This window comes from Artibeus jamaicensis, unplaced genomic scaffold (genome assembly GCF_021234435.1).
Source record: "Artibeus jamaicensis isolate MK-2021 breed Jamaican fruit bat unplaced genomic scaffold, CSHL_Jam_final contig_457, whole genome shotgun sequence".
Classification (NCBI taxonomy): domain Eukaryota; kingdom Metazoa; phylum Chordata; class Mammalia; order Chiroptera; family Phyllostomidae; genus Artibeus; species Artibeus jamaicensis.
Genome location: NW_026521840.1, coordinates 778,119 through 786,033, shown reverse-complemented (window position 1 = coordinate 786,033; position 7,915 = coordinate 778,119). Strand labels below are relative to the sequence as shown.

The window sequence follows — 7,915 nt, the reverse complement described above, 5'->3', positions numbered from 1 at the left end:
TACACCAGGGCTCCCATTAAGGTCCACTCAGGTGGGGCGCGCCTCTCCAGAACCTGGAGGTGGTCAATCGGTTGTTGCCCTAATCTCCACTTGTCTCTCCACTTCATAATCAGCAAAAACCTGGAATAAACCAGTCTCCCCGATCCCGCTAGAAGCCGTAGCGCGGCTTCCAGGCGAGCAGTGGTGAGAAGGGAGGGGCAGGGCGGAGGCAGCCGGGACGCCGTGACCTGATTTCATTTGCCACGTTTCTCCTTTCTTGGTCGCGCCCACGTGACCACATTCCCCTAAATAAAGTTGAACAGTTCTAGGCTGTGCTCAGTTGCTGAGGGAGACAGCACTAACAGTGAGCTTCCCTGGCTGCAGCAGTCCTCTGCTGGCACCCGACCCCCTCAACACACACAGCCCTGCACCCTTGGATCTGAGGCATCATCTAGAGCCCAGCTCAGTTCCTAGTACAGGAACCGCACAGGTAGGAAGCCTCGCTCACCCATTCGATGAAAACCTGGGTGGGTGGGTGAGTGGGTAGGTGGTGGGGCTTTGGCACTGACAAACAGAGCTGGGCTGGGGGTAATGGGGAGTCAAGAGGTAAAGAGTGAGCTCTAGCCATAAAGAAACACTTGTAAGGACAGGATGAGGTTTGTGCGTGTGGGTGCTGCTGAGCGCGCAAGGCTTTGGGGAGGCGGCGTTGGACTCCAGATGAGAAAAGTGCAGTGTTCTGGGACTCCAAAAGCCTGGGATTTCTCCCCAACCCAGCCTCAACCTTGCAACATAACCTTGAGCCAGGAGGCTGTCTTAACCTCTCTTAACTTCGTTTTACCCATTTGCAAGAACCAGGCTCAGGCTCCCGCAGATTTCAGCTAGTAATGCAGCTGAAGGCGCAGAAGAGACAATGGCGGAAAGCGTGGCGCACCTGTGCGGAGGGCTGCGGACTTGAGCGTCCGTGACAGAGCTCTCCTTGAGAATGGGGATGGGACAGGCATACGGGGGGCGGAGCCGGGCGTCCACCTCTGGGGCACTCGCCCCTTCGTCACCCGCATTCGGATCCAGCTGCAGCTATGGACAGAGCTGGGGTCCTAGGGCCCTATCCCCAGGCTGCTGGCTTCCTGCAGTTGGGCCGGCATCCAATCGGATTCCTGGGCCCTACTTGTGGAGATGGGACCCTAACTTGCTATATAAGGGTCCCCAGAATGTCTAGGCTCCTCCCAGGCCACCCCTCCCCAAGGATGCGTCTGCTCTGGGATTACTGGGAGAAAGGGAGGGGGAGGGGATGAGAGAGTGGGAACCAAAAGAGAGGGAAGCAGTGTCTGTGTGTGTGGCGGTGGGCGGTGATACCATCCCTCCAGAATTCTCAGTCATCCAGCTGGTGCCAAGGACGCCGGTACTAAATCTCCAATCTCTTCACGAGGGCCCTCTACCTCAACATAGTTCTGGAGGTAACAGCTGAGACACCACACCCCGCCTGGAAAAGGGGTGGGAAAGCAGGAAGCTGACCCTCCGGGAGCCCAGGAGCAGTGATCCCCCAGCCCAAACCTGAGAGCGCTTTTGAGACACACAGGTTTCATCCCACATTGAGGGAGAAGTGGTGGAGGGAGGGAAAGGGCAGGGTGGGGAGGGGTGATGTGGGGTGGGGTGGGGTGGGGTGGAGCAGGCACACTACTGGCCTACGCAGAGGATGGACCCTATTCATTTCAGAATCGTATCTGGCATCTCCGTCTGAGGACAGTAGTAGCTGCACCAACCATCTGAATGGCCCAGAAGATGGAAGCCTGAAGGAGAGAATAGCGCCCTGAGACTGTCTGTGCCTTCTGCATTGGACCTCAGGTATCCTGGGGAAGGGTGGAGCCACGGAAGAGTATAATATCCTCCAGTTCTTCCCTCCGTTTGAATCCTAGACTGCCCTACCCCCACTACCTTCACGGAACTATGACACAGTAGTGCTCCTGTCTTCCTATCTTCTTTTCCATCTTCTTATCTTGAAAGCAAATATCTTATTCTACCCTTACTAGCAATGTGTTTTCAACTGCCCTGACTTGGGAGTGGTAATAATTTCCCTCTCAGAGTATCTACCACCTCCATGTCCCATCAGACGTGAGGTGAAATTCAAAGAAGAAATAATAGTTCAGTGATGCATTCTGGGGGGTGGGGCAGATAGGTAACCGTTAAGGTGATTGATTACCCCACCTCAGATTAAAATGGAAACCAATGTATACCTGCCAATAACCCTGATTTTGGGTGGGGGTAGGGAATTAATCTGCGAAAGCAATACATCTAGACTCGGGCAAGAGAATAGACTTACAGATAGTTGTGGAGGAATAAAGAGTTGACAATAATTTTCAGTGTGTGGTTTTCAAAGATGGTCCCTAAGCATGTGCAGACCTGCAATGCAACCCTGGCTGTCCCATCCATCTCCCTTCCTTTCTGGCGGCTTTAAGTGCAGACTAGCTCGGCATCAGGCTACCGAAATAAGAAATGTGCTGGTGCCTGCCCCTCCCTAGGACAACTATAGTGCTAGAAAACTTGACTGGGGACTTAGGGCTTTAGTGCTATGCTGCTTTAATGGTATCTGTCTTTTATGTTTTTATTTTAATACTATCTGCATTTCAAAACCTTTTAGATCCAGATTAATGGAAGACATTTTTATTACCACCTATGCTAAAGTACCATTAAAATAGACACAATGATCACCAATGACTCTTACAAACATATATAAAAGAAAGTTTTAGGCCATGGAGTCTCGATTTCTGCTTTTTTTCTCTTGCGTGTCTACTGAAGTAAAATCCATAAATTGTGTGGGAGATAATTTTTCATGGGGAGGGCTTATAGGGTAGAGAGGGAGGGCATGGGAGGAGGGAGTGAAGACAAGAACATATCCTTAGAGACAGTGGTAAGTGATCAATTTGAGTTGGTTTTAGCAAGTTCTTTGAACTTCAGATGCTGAATTTCAGGAATGAGAAAAAGAACAAGCTGATAGACTTGGACATGTGACACGTACACTGACAGGACTCATTTTCACGATGGTACCTGTGGCAGGGTACTGAGGCCAGGAGGCTGGAGGCCTTCTCTGTGTCTGTAGCTGAATCCCGCCCCTCTGTATCCTCTGCATGCACCACACACACACACACACACACACACACACACACACACGAACATGAACACACTTTAGTTTGATGAATATTTGTTGGATTCACTTGAAATCAAGGAATAAGTGCCTAGAATTGGTATAGGGACTGATTTTATCTGTGGCCTCCAATTACCCCACCCCTGCCTTCATTCCCTGTCCCTTGAAATTTCTTCTTAGAAGTTTAAACTTTGCTAAACAGAGGAAATGTGATACAACATTGCATAGACATAATGAAATCACTAGTTGTATCATTTAAAGCTTCATTATGTGCCCTCTGTTACTCAAAACCAAATCTGTACTTACACTAATGACTGGTATGACCAATTGTGAAAGCTCCTTCTGATGTAAATCATCATTCACTCATGTAATTTGACAGTGCCATGGAAGAGAGCAGGAGCTCTGGGTTTGTCTTCCCTCTGTGGGCTACTCCATGACATTAATGAGATTCCAGTTTTGGAGGGCTAAGGTGGGGGACTGCGCACAGAGCTGAATGGGGACAGTTTTGTTTTTGTCTGAGAAGAGCGTGTTTTATTTGTAAGGAGCTTATTATTATTTTACACAAAGACATTATAGATGGAGAAGAGATCGCCCTGTGGTAGAAACCACTATCCAAGTAGTTTGGCCCCAGCACGTGACAGTTGGTGACAGAAATTCTTTTGTGAGTTGTAGTCTTCTAGTGGAGCCAAAGTCAGTTGCCATGAGATGATCTCCATGGTCTATTGAGCAGCAAAGGTGAGACTGGCTCATGGCCACAAACTGGACTGCACAGTCAGTAAGATCTGCTTCCATCAAACTAAGGCTGCTGTAAGGAATGGGGACAGTTTTTAAAGGTTATTTGAAAAGCAGTTTGCCAGAGCACACTACTTCCCTTGCTTGCCAAAGCAAGCACAGCAGCAGTTCTCCAATCCACACAAATACTTCACACTGAATCTTTAATCCATGACTTAACTGGTATTGGAAACTTGGTATTTCATTCTCTGCTGCAGACAGTGTATCACTTTAAAAGTTCCAAACTGGTTTCCCATCTTCCTAGTTGGACTCTCAGCCTATTAAACTGAAATATAAGGGGAGTAGAGAGAGTTTTAACTGCTTTAAAGCCTCTGCCAGCCATGATAGTCTAGCATTCTATGATTTGATGAAACTCCAGAGATATATCTCCAACTCTACAGGTTCCTTTAATGAAGCCAGAAGATAGATCTGAAACGCAGGGTGGTGGGGGGAAGGGGAGATGCTCTTTAAAGAATAATCTGGGCCCTGCCTGGTATGGCTCAGGGGATTGAGCGCAGGCCTGCAAACCAAAGGGTCGCCCATTCGATTCCCAGTGAGGGCACATGCCTGGGTTGCGGGCCATGTCCCCATTGGGGGGCGCAGGAGAGGCATCCACACATTAATGTTTCTCTCCCTCTCTTTCTCCCTCCCTTCCCCTCTGTCTAAAAATAAGTTAAATCTTTCTAAAAAGAGAATAAATTGGCCTCTTGGGGGGAAGAACATGCCCATGGCCTCAACACATCTCTGCCTTTGAGTATCTGAAAAGGCCAAGGGAAGAGAAATGTAAGCCTTCCTTTTTGCCTGCCTTGCTCTACCATGATACATGGGTCACTTTTAAAAGCAGGAGCTACAAGGTAGGGGCTCTTTAAATGTAATAAAATGGAACCCCAGCTCCCCTCTCAAAAGCTAAATTTACCTTGTCATTTTTATGTTGAATTTTCTATTTTATCCAAAGAGATTTACATAATGGTGTAGTCATTCAAATCTTTGGATGTGAGCAAAATATATCCCCCACATACTCATTGAGGGACTCTCAGAAGCTGCATTTTTCAAATGGTACCCACCAAAAAGAATAAATTGCTCAAAATGGGGATTATTCTGATTTAAATCTTGGAGTCACTGATGGGAGGATCTTTCTGCAGCACCTCTGCGCTGTGTTGTACATTTTGGGCAGTAGAACATAATGTGTACTGCCTGTAACATGAACTTTGACCTTTGACTAGTTTGTTTACATTTCCATAAATTTATACCACTATTTTATTTCTCGTGTGCATCCCCTTACATCTGCTATCCTGTCTTTTTATCAAGGTGCATCATATTTCTTGCCCCCCCCCACTTCTCTAAAATCCAGCATTTAAACTGTTCTGGAAATTAACATATTGTGGGAGCATATGTGCTTTGATTAGAGAAAAGTGCTAATTTAATTTAGTTCATTTTAATAATAAAAGTATGCCAATTTATAGTAAACAGGAGTGTGTTAGAATTGGAAAGTGCTCAACAACATCGTTAATTAGCAATCAGACAGTGAGTTCCCCTTTACGGGGAGGGCTACTACAGACTTCCATGAAGAAATTCATTACGTGGGGATGGCTGGGGTGGGAGGAGAGTGGCAGGGGAAAAGGCAGACAACTGTGCTTGAATGACAATAAAATTAAAATTAAAAAAGAAATTCATTATGATTGTGGTATATATAATTATTCCCCCCAAAAAAGTTATCACTCAGAATTCCCCAAATTGAGGAAGGGTCACAGAGCAGTACTGGGGTTAAGGAGAGATGGTAATTATGAAAATAGCAGCATATAAGCATGTGGTTTGAAAAATATATATATATTTTAAATATTTTATTTATTTTTTGCAAGAGGGGAAGGGAAGGAGAAAGAGTGGGAGAGAAATATCAATGCATGGTTGCCTCTTATTTGTCCCCTGCTGGGAACTGGCCTGCAACCCAGGCATGTGCCCTGACTGGGAATCGAACCACGATACTCTGGTTCGCAGGCCCACGCTCAATCCACTGAGCTACACCAGCCAGGGTCTGAAAAAAATATTTTTAAGCATTTGTTATTTTCAGATTTGTTGTTATTCTACATTAACTACATTGTCAGAGTCCTTGCATTGAAACCAGCCAATCAAGGGAACTACTCTAGGATGGAGGTCGAAAATAGTATTGTGTTGTCTATACCACAGGTTACATGGGTTGGTGTGTATCCAAAATGACTGTTTTCTCCTGGTTTCAGATAATGTATTCCTTTAAGTAGAGTTAAAACACTTGCCAAATACCTGCCATTTTGGCCCAGTTTATTTTTCTAGATTCCCAATTTTCTACAATTTTAGAAAATGCTTAATTTCTCCTTAAAGACTTTAAGGGACATGCTTGTTGCTAAAGGGCGTGAATACTAACATCAAAGAGAAAGGACACAGGGTTCTGCTGCCTCTCTGAAAATATCATTAATGTACCCTATCCTACTCAATGAACTGCCTGCGTCTTGTGTGTGTCGCAGTTACACTTGGGGTTTTAAAACTTGTTTCAAATTTAACTTCAGGAACCCAGTATTAATGGAAAGTTGACTCCACTGTCTTCAAAACCAGCTTCTGAGGCCACCTAGTGGAGATTGCTGCCATTTTCCGGAACAGAAAATCCAAGTCTACTCTCCAGCCGTCTTCAAGCCAGGAAGCTGTGAGAGGAACGCTTTCATTGTTGCTTTTTCTTCCAATGAGATCACCCTTCAACTTAGCATTCATGCCTGCCTTCTGGACTTCTGAGGACTATGAGAATGTTGATAAGCTGAATGCAACCATAAAGGCTGAAGCCACCCATCTGGAGGCTCCTCTGTCTTCCACAGTGGCCTTGATAATAGTGTTGATAATTATTTTCTCATTGGTAATGACCTCCTTTGTGACATACTGTTTTCACAAGTGGAGGCTGAAGGGTCGCAAGCTGCAGAGAGCCCAGGAAGAATATCAAAGAGATCAGGAGAAAAATATATTTCATAGCTTTCCTGATCTTATTTCCTAAAAATGCAGTAAACTGACATGTGAAGTGTACCATCTGTGACAAAGCAACATAGCATAATATGACAAGAAATGAAACAACATGAAATTACAAGAAAGAAAGAAATTGGACATGAAACAATAAAAAGTGACATAATATGAAATAAAACCTTGGGCAAGAAAATGACATACTGCAGAACAACACGAAGAGAAAGGACAGAAGAATGACAATTGTACAGTGAATTCCAAAAGCAAGAGTTCATGTTGTAGCTGATCTGTTAATTAAGCTGTTCATTGTTTGAAAGCTGTCTACAGTTTTATTACAGGTTATAAGCAACTTGGTAGTAGGTTTCTTTTTGTCACTGTTTTGTTGTACAGTGAAAGCAAAGCTATCACACATGCTATCACACATTTTACATCTACATTTTATTCACTCTTCATCTTTGATTTGGTGGTGGGTGTGAGTAAATAGAAGCTCTGTACCGCTCATTTACTTACCAGGGCTGGGCAGCTGAATACACAGATAGGAATGTTGTTTAGTATCAGGCTCATAATGTAGTAATATCTGTCATGAAGATGAGAAAAAGAAAGTCTATAATCTTGGCACATGTAGCTGATATTTTAAGTACTGACTATAGCAAAGTAAGTAAATGTGCTGAATTGTAAGCAATGTGTTTTTCTTTTTTATTTAAAAGGAGAGGAAAAAAAGAGAACCAACTCCCAAACGACCAATTACCCCATCCCCCTGAAGTTTTTCTTAAGTAATGGCTTGCCTGAAGTTAATATTAATTAATGTTGTCCATGTTTGAAGCAGAATTAGTATGTGATAATAGTGCTGTATGTATACTTGTTTTGATAAGACAAAGTTGTCATTATAATGTGAATGAGACCATTTTAAGGCATATGTGTTCAAATAGTATTGACAATTGAAATATGAAAACTTTCTGGATGTTGTAAATGAAATCTACTAAATAATATATAGATTTATTATAGACTGTATTGTGGAGCATACCAGTTATTGGATATGAAAGCAAATAA

General features: G+C 44.2%; 1 long non-coding RNA gene across 1 annotated transcript; it reads left to right on the top strand.

Moving 5' to 3' along the window:
- Positions 1-341: 341 nt before the first annotated feature.
- LOC128627615 (uncharacterized) lies at positions 342-6,769 on the top strand. The gene is made up of 3 exons (XR_008391858.1): positions 342-469; positions 1,693-1,821; positions 6,430-6,769. It is a non-coding gene; the product is annotated as an uncharacterized LOC128627615 (long non-coding RNA).
- The last annotated feature ends 1,146 nt before the right edge of the window (positions 6,770-7,915 follow it).